We start from the raw sequence: 10,612 nt of genomic DNA on the forward strand, positions 1-10,612 counted from the left end.
TAGTCAGTAAGGGTCATGTTAGACAGGACTATTGTGGAGAAGGCAGAAGGTAGTCAGTGAAAGGTAGTCATTCGAGGTTCATGCTATGTTTAAATCCAATGATATCTTGATGTAATACTCCTGTTATCATTTTTGGTATGTTCCTATTGTCTTTTTTGTAAAAAACTGAATGTAATTTGTATACAGTACATTGATACCTGTATATGTTTTATATGTAATAAAACATATTTGAATCCAGAAGTTCATGCTAGACAGGGGTCTAAATAGGGCTGCTCAGAGTGACAAGGTAGGTGGACCATTGCCAGACAGTACCATATAGAAGGCCAATTAGGAAGACATCCGAGGGTAGTCACTAGACTCCAGTTCATGATTACAGGAGATCAATAATGTGCAGTAAATCAGAGAATTGTAGGAAAAGCGGAGATTTATAGAAGCCTGTCTKCTTCCCTTTAACTTTCCCTCTTCCTCTAGACCCCTTTGCTAAATCACTGTAACACCAGGCCCTAGTTTCTCTGTTTCATTGAGTGGTTAGTGAGCAATTCACTTAGCGTCAATCTCTCTCTCTCCCTCCATCTTTCTGCTTCTCTCTCTGCCCCTCTCTCACCGATTAATCTACAGACAGCACTCAGGCTGAGGTGCCCTTCCTACTTGACACTAGCGAATCACACGTCTGTATAAAAGGATGGAGAGGACCTATACTCTGACACTGTGGGAGAGTGTCTTGGGAATGGGCTGAGTGCATATAATTAATGTGGTGAAATGCAGGTACTTGACACTTGTTCCGTAGAAACTGCAAAGGCTATGAAGGCCTGATGGTAGATAAGTAGTGCTGTACTGAAGCTATGCTGCACATGGCCTTATACAAAGACAAAAAGGGTTTTCGATAGAAAGACAAATGCTCGCTCCCTCTCTAAATCCTAGCATGTTCATATGGTATACCGTATGACGGATTGTTACCCCTTAAAGGTTGAATCAGGGAAAAGTCAACACCGATAGAGATTCTAGCGTGTGAAAATGAATGATCATCAGAAATGGGACGCTCTATAGGTGCCCATGCTACCACTGAGAGCACTGCAATTCAGCACAATCTTGACAAATGGTGCATAAGGGGAAGTGTATGTGAGTGCATTTACATGCATATGCAGGTGAGTGTGTGTGTGTGTGTGTGTGTGTGTGTGTGTGGTGTGGTTTGTGTGTTGGTTGGTTGGGGTGTGTGTGGTGTGTCGTGTTGTGTGGTGGTGGGTTTGTGGTGTGGGTGTGTGGTGTTGGGTGTTTGTGTGTGGTTGTGCATTTATCATAAGGTGTTGTAAAGTAGGCATGTTGTATATGGTGCAACACAGAACTTGTGTATTTTGGTGTTTTGCAGTTGCCAATCAATGTTGTTGCATAGCCTTGTGGTGTCTGTGGGTGTGTTTGGTGGGTTGGCGAGTTGGCCAAAATGTGGCGTTTATTAAGTTCAACACAGATGTGTTGTGGTGTTCTGGCTGGAAGAAGAACAGCAGGCCATGCTTTGGTGAGCAGTTTCCAGGCCTCCTCCCTGTGTGTGTGGTCCCACCAGTCCGCTGTCGGCATGCTGTGGCCCAGAAGAGAACATCTTGCTGGCTTGGGCCAGGCTGCGTGGACCAGGGCCCCTCCAGAGGAGACCTTGGCCGGCATTGGGGATATGGGAGCTCATTGGGTGTGATGTGTGTGTTGTGTGTGTGTGTCGCTGGTGGTGTGTGTGGTGTGTGTGTGTGTGTTGGTGTGGGTAGTGGTGTGGTGGTGTGTGTGTGTGTGTGTGGTGTGTGTGTGTGTGTGTGTTGTGTGTGTGTTGGTTTGGTGGTGTGTGTGTGTTGTGTGGTGTGTGTGTGTTGTGGTTGGTGTTATGACGTTGTTGTATGCGTGGTGTAGCATGTTTTGAGATTCGGGGAAAAGCAAAGAAGGACGAGGAGGTAACGTGCCTCGTGTGAAATTCTGCTTTGTAGAACTCTGCTCATTGTCAGGACATTTTCCAGTGGGGAATCCTCTTGTGTCTAGCTGGAGTTTATTCTGAGAAGGTTCCATTTTATGACACAACATAAACAAATAGAAGGGTCATCTGAATACTCATTACTGCCTCTTGCTTTGGGGTCTTAGGCCGCGTTACCTGTAAAATTCACTTTTTGTGACTACTGCTTATGGTAAAAAGAGGCTTCATAAATTAATTTGATTGGAATTTGAATTATAATGATATTCTATACGCCTTAGAAAACATTTTAAATGTCCAAGGACAAATAATACTCACATCCTGATTAGACATGTCCCAGTTAGGTCTCTCTCCGAAATGACATCACTTCCCAATGAACGGGCTCCGTAGCTCACACGTCACTTGGCTGAGGTGAACTTCCCCTGTAGGCGATGGCCTCTGGAAGCCGTCCACCTCAACCGGAATCTTCCCCCTGAGAGGGAGAGAGAGAGGGGAGGAATAGAGGGGAAGGAAGGGGAGAAGAGAGGGAAAGAGAGAGGGGGAGGGGGAGGGAGGCTAAGGGGGAGAGAGAGAGAGGGAAGGGAGAGAAAGAGAGGGGGAGAGAGGAGAGTGCGAGAGGGAGTAGAGAACGACATGATTAGTCCAATTAAAACCTTCGAACCAAAAGACCCAACTACAATGTCTCTTCTATCCTCCACCTCCTCTCCCTCCATCCCCTATCGATCCAGCAAGCAGGACCTCTGTTCCTCACACATCGAAACCACAGCACATCTCTCTGCGGTGCACATGAGTATTGAATATAAGGGGGTTGGTCGGGTTGAGCCGCGCTGGTCGCAGCGCGTGCTCTGGGTTGTATATTGGGCCCTACCGGGCCTGCGCCGCGGCGCACTGCCATGGTAAACTGAAATGACTTGGACGGGTTGGGCTTGTTTTAACGCGTTTCCTAACACACACACACCTGTTTGTAAGGCCCCTTGGCGGTTATCCCATTGTATCCGCCGTCGCTAGTTAATAAATGCAATTGTAGATTTCAACTTGTGGCATGGTGGTTAGATAAGCGGGCTTTGAAAGGAGAGCCGGAGAGCGAGAATACGGCCCAACTTGGCTGCCCGATCCTCTACCTCCTTTCTGCAGGAGATGTTATGTGGCGTGGTGTGTTGGGATGGTCTGTGTGGTGGATGTGTGTGTGTTTGTGTGTGTGTTGTGTTGTGTGGTGTGTGTGGTGTGTGTGTGGTGTGTGTTGTGGTGTGGTGTGTGCTGTTGGGTTGTGTGTGGTTGTGGTGTGGTGTGTGTGTTGGGTGTGTGGTGTGTGCAAGAGTGTGTGTGTCTGTGTTGCAATTATGTGGTGTCTCGTGTTTTGTGTGCGTGTTGCGTGCCGTGTGGTGCGTGTGGGTGTGTGTGTGTGTTTTGTGTGTGTGTGTGTAGTGTGTGGGTGTGTTGGTGGTGTTGTGTTGTGGTGTGTGGTGGGTGTGTTGGTGTGGTGGGCGACGGGGAATGCGTGTGTTTGGTGGTAAGATGTCAGAGAGACTCAGACTGGAGCTCGTTAAGGCTAGCTCAAGAAGCGTTTTGACCTTCTGTGAGCGTCCTAACCCGGAATCTGATGTTAACCTCTTGACTCCAGTGGAAGGCAGAGCTAAGGGAGGTTAGGAGGAGGTGCAGTGGGCGTGAGTGAAGTGTAGCTGAGCGATGAGAGGGAGAAAGAGAGGTTTGGAGTGATTGGTTATATGGGAGTGTGTTTTGGTATCGTTATGAAAAAGGAAGACTTGATTGGAGGATCCTATCTTGAAGCTCTGATGACCGTTGTGCTTTTTCTCCAGTCCCAGAGTCCTCTTCCCAGTACTAAATGCCTGCTCATACTTGTTGCCCAGCAGAAAGGCTCTAGTTTTATCTTCCGTTCTGCTCACAAGGATACATGAAAAACGAATGAAGTAAAGATAACTGCACCATGGAAAGAACCCTAGTTCTCACCCATCTAAATTCTCTAATCTTTGCTAACCTACTATCAAAGCGACTTCATTTGTTTGCATTGGACACCGCCAAGTGAACGAAGAGTAAGAAATCGTAAATATAATACTACTTGTCTCTTCCAAGTTGCGCTCTACGAGCTCTGACCTAGAGCCTTGTTTATTAGCCCTACCATATAATTCACATTTCCAATCAAAAATGTATTAACCAGCCTTTTCTAGATAAGCAGCTGGTTCACAAGGTTCTTCACCAGTAACTAACACCTCAGAAGAGTAAAGCAACTGCCAGAAGCACGGATGGTCAAGGGAAGACCTTCTCACCCCCCCCACCCCCTCCCTTCCTCACAGTCACGCTCCTCCGCAGACAGGCTAAGGCTTAATAACCATTTTCCACAACGGCTCGCCTTGCCGGTTCGTGGAAGGCAAGCTATGCAAGATCGGGCAGTAATTACCTTTGTGGGCGAGATCTAGTTGGCTCAGCGGCCCCGGCCTGCCCCAAACAACCGTTTAATACACAAAGTGTCTGCTGTGAACAGAACAGACCGGGCAGGAAAACAGACAGAGAAAGAAGACAATAAATATATAATAAAAGCAGCATTTGGATTTCTATTTTATTAACTATGAGGAGGAGAAAAATACTGTGGGGAAATACCAGGAGAGGCAGAGAAGGAAGAGACAGGGAAAGACGCTAGGAAGAGAAAGAAAGAAAGAGGAGAAAGAGAGGAATGCGTGGTTGTCTGAGACAGCAAAGCATTTCGCATGAGCAAGGCAGACTCAAGTACTAAGCCAGTTGAGAAAGGCAACTGTGTTTCTAATGTGGTGGCCCCTTGAAGTCTTAGATGAGCACACAGCAGAGACATGCCTTCTGCATGTAATACAACCTCTAAGCTAAACCGCTATCATATCAACCTCGCGCTCACTCCTTCAAATCTCTATCTAGGTTTAAGTCTGCCTTCACTCTCACCAGTGAGGCATAATTATGAACTTATTAAAATTAACATGAAAGGCATAATTGTGGTTCTCTCACGTAATCTCTTTCGAAAACTATTATATATACCAAACGCTCGCACTTTATTAGGACACAAAACAAACAGCTTTCTATACTTGATTATTGCGGACAGCCCATAACTGCGAGACCATGGGCACTCTGCGCTCCAGGTCCCTCATCTCTCCTGTTAAACAGTTCCTCCAGAATTTCAATTCAGATGCCCACCGCTTGGCTCGTAATATCAGAGGGGCACCACGGCCCTGAGTTCACCAGCATGTCCTGCAAGTCGATGCATCTGCCTTACCTTGTCGGACGGTGAACTCCCCCCGTGGACAGGGTCTGTTGGACAGATGAAACGTGACAGGTTGTAGTGACGGGACCTGGCCCGGGTTTAGGTGGGAAGAGTTGGCTGTCAGGAGCTTTAAGGGCGCATCCATGGAACATGTCGGTGTGTGCGCGATTTGGGACCAGACAGGTCCTGAGGTTCACTGGGGGAGGGGCATATCGAAATCCAAATGTGGTCCATGGTGGCAGAGTTTGTGGCGTTTTGAGGAGCGTCCATAGGAAACATAGAGAAAAATAAAAGGAATATATGCCTGATCAAAACGTTGTTTGTTTTAATATCCCTGAGGAGCATGCGGCAGCAGCAGTGTTGGGCCAGACCCCTTTCCTTTTTCATTCCTCCATTGAGTTCATACCTAACTCCGAAACCTGCAAAAGAACTCTGGGAATGTGCCGAATTTAGTGTCTTCAGTGCTTTTACAGTGGGGACACAATAGCATTGCAAGGTGTAACTAATGAGGATGCAGTTATGATATCAGACTATTCAATGGTGCAATGTCCTGCAATCTATCAGACTGAAGGGAAATCTAGAGTCGCAAATGGCAGTTTGTATCACTCCTACACACACAAACTGGAGCAATTGCCTGCCCTTGGGTGTCCTAGTAAATGTTAACGATGAAATCCCCTGAACGATGCTTCTTCCACTATAGAGAGGTCCTCCAATCGCTTTAACACCGTGTTTGTTTTTTCATTGCTGAGGCATGGCAACTGCACCCACCATCTCAAGAGACATCAACAGTACCATCATGTTGTTGCTAAAGCAAGCAATAGCTTGGTCCCAAATGGCTTGGATTCAATTCCTCGTTCTGTGGAACTAAAAATGTGTGGGACAACTCGCCAGTGTACATGGCATTGAACTACGGGGTAGTAATGGCAACTTTTGTGATAATCCCCATTTCCTAAAACAAATTGCACACTCAAGTAAGTCCGAGCTTCATTTACTAGGCCTGGGCAAAAGTGCTCCCATCAACTGAGTTTAAATGTCCCGAAGCGCCAGGATCGCTGGGAAGTCCCCGTCACTAATCAAAGACAGACCGACAGACCAGACATGACCAGACCAGATCTAGCAGAATACACTCCCACTGCGCGCGACTGTCTCTGGAGAAGGCCCAGCCCTTTCTACGATTCCACTGTCACGGGCACGGAGAATTAGGTTTCCACTTCAAACTTCCAAAGGAACTTACATTTTGACTCCCTGGAACCTTCATTTCAGGCAATCCACTTCACCAAAGTTTCCACTTCTAGTGGCTAAATTTAATTAATAAATAGGTCCCTAGTTCTGGAAGTCACCATTGGAGGGCTTATGCTCCCTGCTAGTAGACAAAGTATTTTAAAACAACACTTCTTCTGCAGGTGGTCCTCAAAGTGGTATGAAATCCGACCCTTTAAATAAACGGTTGTCTGGGTGGTAAGTCTTTTGCAGTTAAATATAATACCTTCACAAACTCGTCCAACTTGAATGAACCACCTCTTTGGAATGCCCCTCTCCCTTGAGTTACTTCCTCTGGGTTGGCCCCTAACATGACTCAGGAGCCCATAGGGGCCTCAATTAACCCAGCCCGTGGATTCCCTAAATGTTTTTAATCATGCATTTGCAGCTCTTGGTCAGCGTTTTTCAGTTGGTTTAATATTAAGACTAAAGACTGCGACCGTTGATTTCTGGGTTCCCCCCTTGAGATTTGAACTCCTGAGGAAGGGTTTGAACATAGGCCAAATTACAGATTAACAGAACTTGAGACCTCAATCACAAAAAAGAGGATCAACCTGGGATGTTTTAAGAACGAACTGAATGTGTTCCCTCTTCTTGTGGTCAAATTAACAGTGTTACGTGGGTTTTCTGTTCTCAGGAAACTAGCCATGCTGTTTGACCCTTCTCCTCTTCTCTCTCTTTATCCTTTCACTCCTCTCTCTCCTGTTTTCCTATCTCCTCTGTTTTTTCCTCTGTTCATCTCTTCTGTCTCTCTTCTTCTTTCATGTCTCTCTCTTCTGTCCACTTCCTCTCTGTCTTTCGCTGCTTTCTCTCAAAAAAACTATAGAAGATCTGGACATTGAAAAACCTTAAATTTGGTGTACCCCGTTCGCTAGCCCTTACTAACTGACCAGAGTGGGCCCAGAAAACATCCCCCAATATTTGTTTCCTACTGTCAAGTCCCCTATGAACTGGGGTGGGTTATTGAAATTCCCCTTTGTCCATAATTAAAACCTGGTTACCCTATTTCAGTGGGGTGCTTATGCAGTGGAAAATGTGACTCATGGCTTCCCCCTGCCCACACAGTGTAAAATCCAATGCCAGGCAACAGATGGTCTGGTTTTCATCCATGCCCACTCAGTCCAAACAGTTATAATAGCCCCGATCTGGCCACACATGAATACCAGAGGTATTAAATCAAAACATGAAAAACACTTGGAGAAGAAAGCCCTATGTCCCCGCTTTGATAATGGAGTTCTGATGGAATGCGTTTGGGTCAAGCAACTTTCCCCTGGTGAGTTTTCATTAATTGGTAAAAAACAGCAATGTAAATCAATTTGCCTACAATTCAAGAAAAGACAGCAAAGACGAACCTTGAGTCCATGTTTCATAAGGGGACCTAAACAGAAAGAAACCAGACTGGAAAAAAACAACGTAATGTGGCTTTGTTCCCCAATAAATAACGCTTGTTTTTTGTTGTTTCTGTTTGTTAAACGGTTTTTAAAAACGTTTCCATTACATGCTGTGTTAAAATGAAACACAAACCCTCAATAACCATACAATTGGAAATTGAAACACAACCCTGTTGGGACATGAATGCCTTGCAATACGCTTCGCGGGTCCTTATATTGGGTCCCCTATAAAAGCACTCTTGGAGAGCAAGGAACATCCTGGCCCTTTAGACAAATGGCAAACTTTCCCCCTCCAAAGTTTTATTCACTTCTTTACCGATAAATCCCGATGTAACTTTGGAGATCACTCACATATATTGGTCGCCGCATATAGTGACAAACTTACAAGAGGCTTGGGCTATTTGCGGAAAGGAAAGGAAAAGAGGGCAAACAATGGCATAAAATGGAAGACAATCAAACAGCAAAAAGGGTTATTGGGATAGCGCCAGAGACGGTAGGGTGGGTGGTGGTGAATAGAAACAATTAAAATCAGTCAAGAGAAGCGCTGACCGTCGATGCTCACCAGATCCTAGAAATGTTGCCCGATGGGAAACATGAAAGTGGAAGTATTGTGAAAATTTGGAAACGCAGCGCCATATTGGCCTGATTGGGGGTGATAATGGCCAGAAAACCAAAGAGTAGATCGCTAAGCGTATCATGCGTGAAAAAGTGGGCAAGTAACCATTTTGGCGTTGAATGCCCCAATGTCCATTTCCACTATAGATCACCCAGGCTCTACCTCCTTTCAACTGCGTTCCTACGCTTTGGTTTAGGCTGATTATACAAGGAAAAAAGGTTCTTTCTATGGACCTGTCCCGCTAGTAGAATCCCTTTTTGGTTCCCAAGGTAACAAACCGCCTTTGGTTCCCAGGTAGAACCTTTAAGGGGTTTTAATGTAGAAACCGCTCTGTGCAAAGGGTTCTCATGGGACCCCCTAAAATGGGTTCTACTGGGGAACCATAAAGGGTTCCCCTTTTTCAAAAGTGTTTCTTTCCTACGGGGGCTAGTAAGAGTGTAGCCCCAAAATGCCAAATTGGCCCACAATGAGCAATTCCTGGGGTAAAATTTTTAACAGAATTCTAAAAGCTTTGGCGCATTATGATTTTGAGAAGTGGGGGGTGGCAAAATTGCTGGGGACGGGGCTTGGCAAAGCGTGGCTTGTTGTCACATCACCTATTAAAATAACAATTGGCGGGACTGGCCCGGGTTGGGTTTTGGGAACCAGTTTCTTGCCCGGGTGGGAGGTTCGGACCGAAGTCGCAAAGGGAGCCCGGAACGGGCCTGGGGTCCATGGAAAAAGAAGCAAGAAGTGGGCCGGGAATGAAGAAAACATCCGCGCAAGTACTCTACACATTGGGACGTACTGCCCACTTACACGCATTGGACCGGGTTACCCATAAACACCCACAACACAACCCCTCTCAGTTCCCCTCAGACATAACATCGTGTGACACGGGAGGGCCCATTTGCCTGAAACATTACAACACAATAAACCACTGCTTGAATTCCACAATGCAGCTCTCTTACTCCTCAGGGCTTGGCTTTTCAATACAATGTGGGAATTGGCATTGCCCATTTCCCAGTCCAAATCTTTTCAACACAACACAACCTCTCACAAATTAGCCACTGAAAGCCTTTCCAACATTTTAACCTAACATCCACGGTGTGGAGAGCATTTCAGCCAGCTATAACAACACACACAGAAATACTGTTGTGGACACACCAACTCATCACCGTCGAACACTGCCCTGGTCTCGCCTTTGAGCTCTGGGCCCCCACTCCAAGGCAAAAATAGACTAGATGAGATACAGTTATAAGTCGGCGTTTAAATACATCCCTTGCCCAAATTACCATTTTTTAAACTCTGTTTTTCACAATTCCTGAACATTTTAATCCTCGCCAAAAATTCGCCTGTCTTTAGGTCAGTTAGGCACCACCTTTTAATTTTAAGACTTGTGAAAATGTTTTAAGAATACTAGTTTGAGCAGAGATTAAATTTATTCAGCAATTATTCTCATCACATTCCCCCAGTGGGTCAGAAGATTTACATACGCTCATTGTTTTATTGTAGCATTTGCCCCTTTAAATATTGTTTTTAAACTTGGGTCAAACGTTTCGGGTAGCCCTTTTCCCACAAGCCTTCCACAATTAAGTTTGGGTGAATTTTTGGCCCATTTTCTTTCTGACAGAGGCTGGGTGGTAAACTTGCAAGTCCCAAGGTTTATAGGCCCTCTTTGCTTCGCACATGCTGGTCTATAGGATTGAGGTCCAGGCTTTTTTGTTGAATGGCCACTCCAAATACCTTGACTTTGTTGTCCTTAAGATATTTGCCACAACTTTGGAAGAAATGCTTTGGGGGTGGTCATTGTTCCATTTGAAGAACCTATTTTTGCGACCAGAGCCCCTTAACTTCCTGACCTGATGTGTGAAGAGAAGTTGCTTTCAATATATAATAATTTCCTACCTCATGATGCCATTCATTTTGTGAAAAGTGCACAAGTCCTCCTCCTGCAGGCAAAGCATCCCCAACATGATGCTGCCCCACCCGTCTTTCATGGTTTGGAATTGGTGGGTCTTCGTTTGCAAGCCTCCCCCCATTCTTCCTCCAATTCATTTGAAAGTTCATTTTGGTTTCCTATCGGACCAGAGGACATTTCTCCAAAAAAGTTACGATCTTGGGTTTCCCCCGATGTGCGGTTGGCAACCGTAGTTCCCTGGGATTTTTTTGGCGGT

At 45.7% G+C, this 10,612-nt stretch overlaps 1 protein-coding gene across 2 annotated transcripts in view; it reads right to left on the minus strand.

The window, feature by feature from the left end:
• LOC111979445 (ephrin type-B receptor 1) overlaps window positions 1-10,612 on the minus strand; it is a 482,851-nt gene that overhangs the window by 10,299 nt on the left and 461,940 nt on the right. The window lies entirely within an intron of this gene.

This window comes from Salvelinus sp. IW2-2015, linkage group LG19, assembly GCF_002910315.2.
Source record: "Salvelinus sp. IW2-2015 linkage group LG19, ASM291031v2, whole genome shotgun sequence".
Taxonomy (NCBI): Eukaryota; Metazoa; Chordata; class Actinopteri; order Salmoniformes; family Salmonidae; genus Salvelinus; species Salvelinus sp. IW2-2015.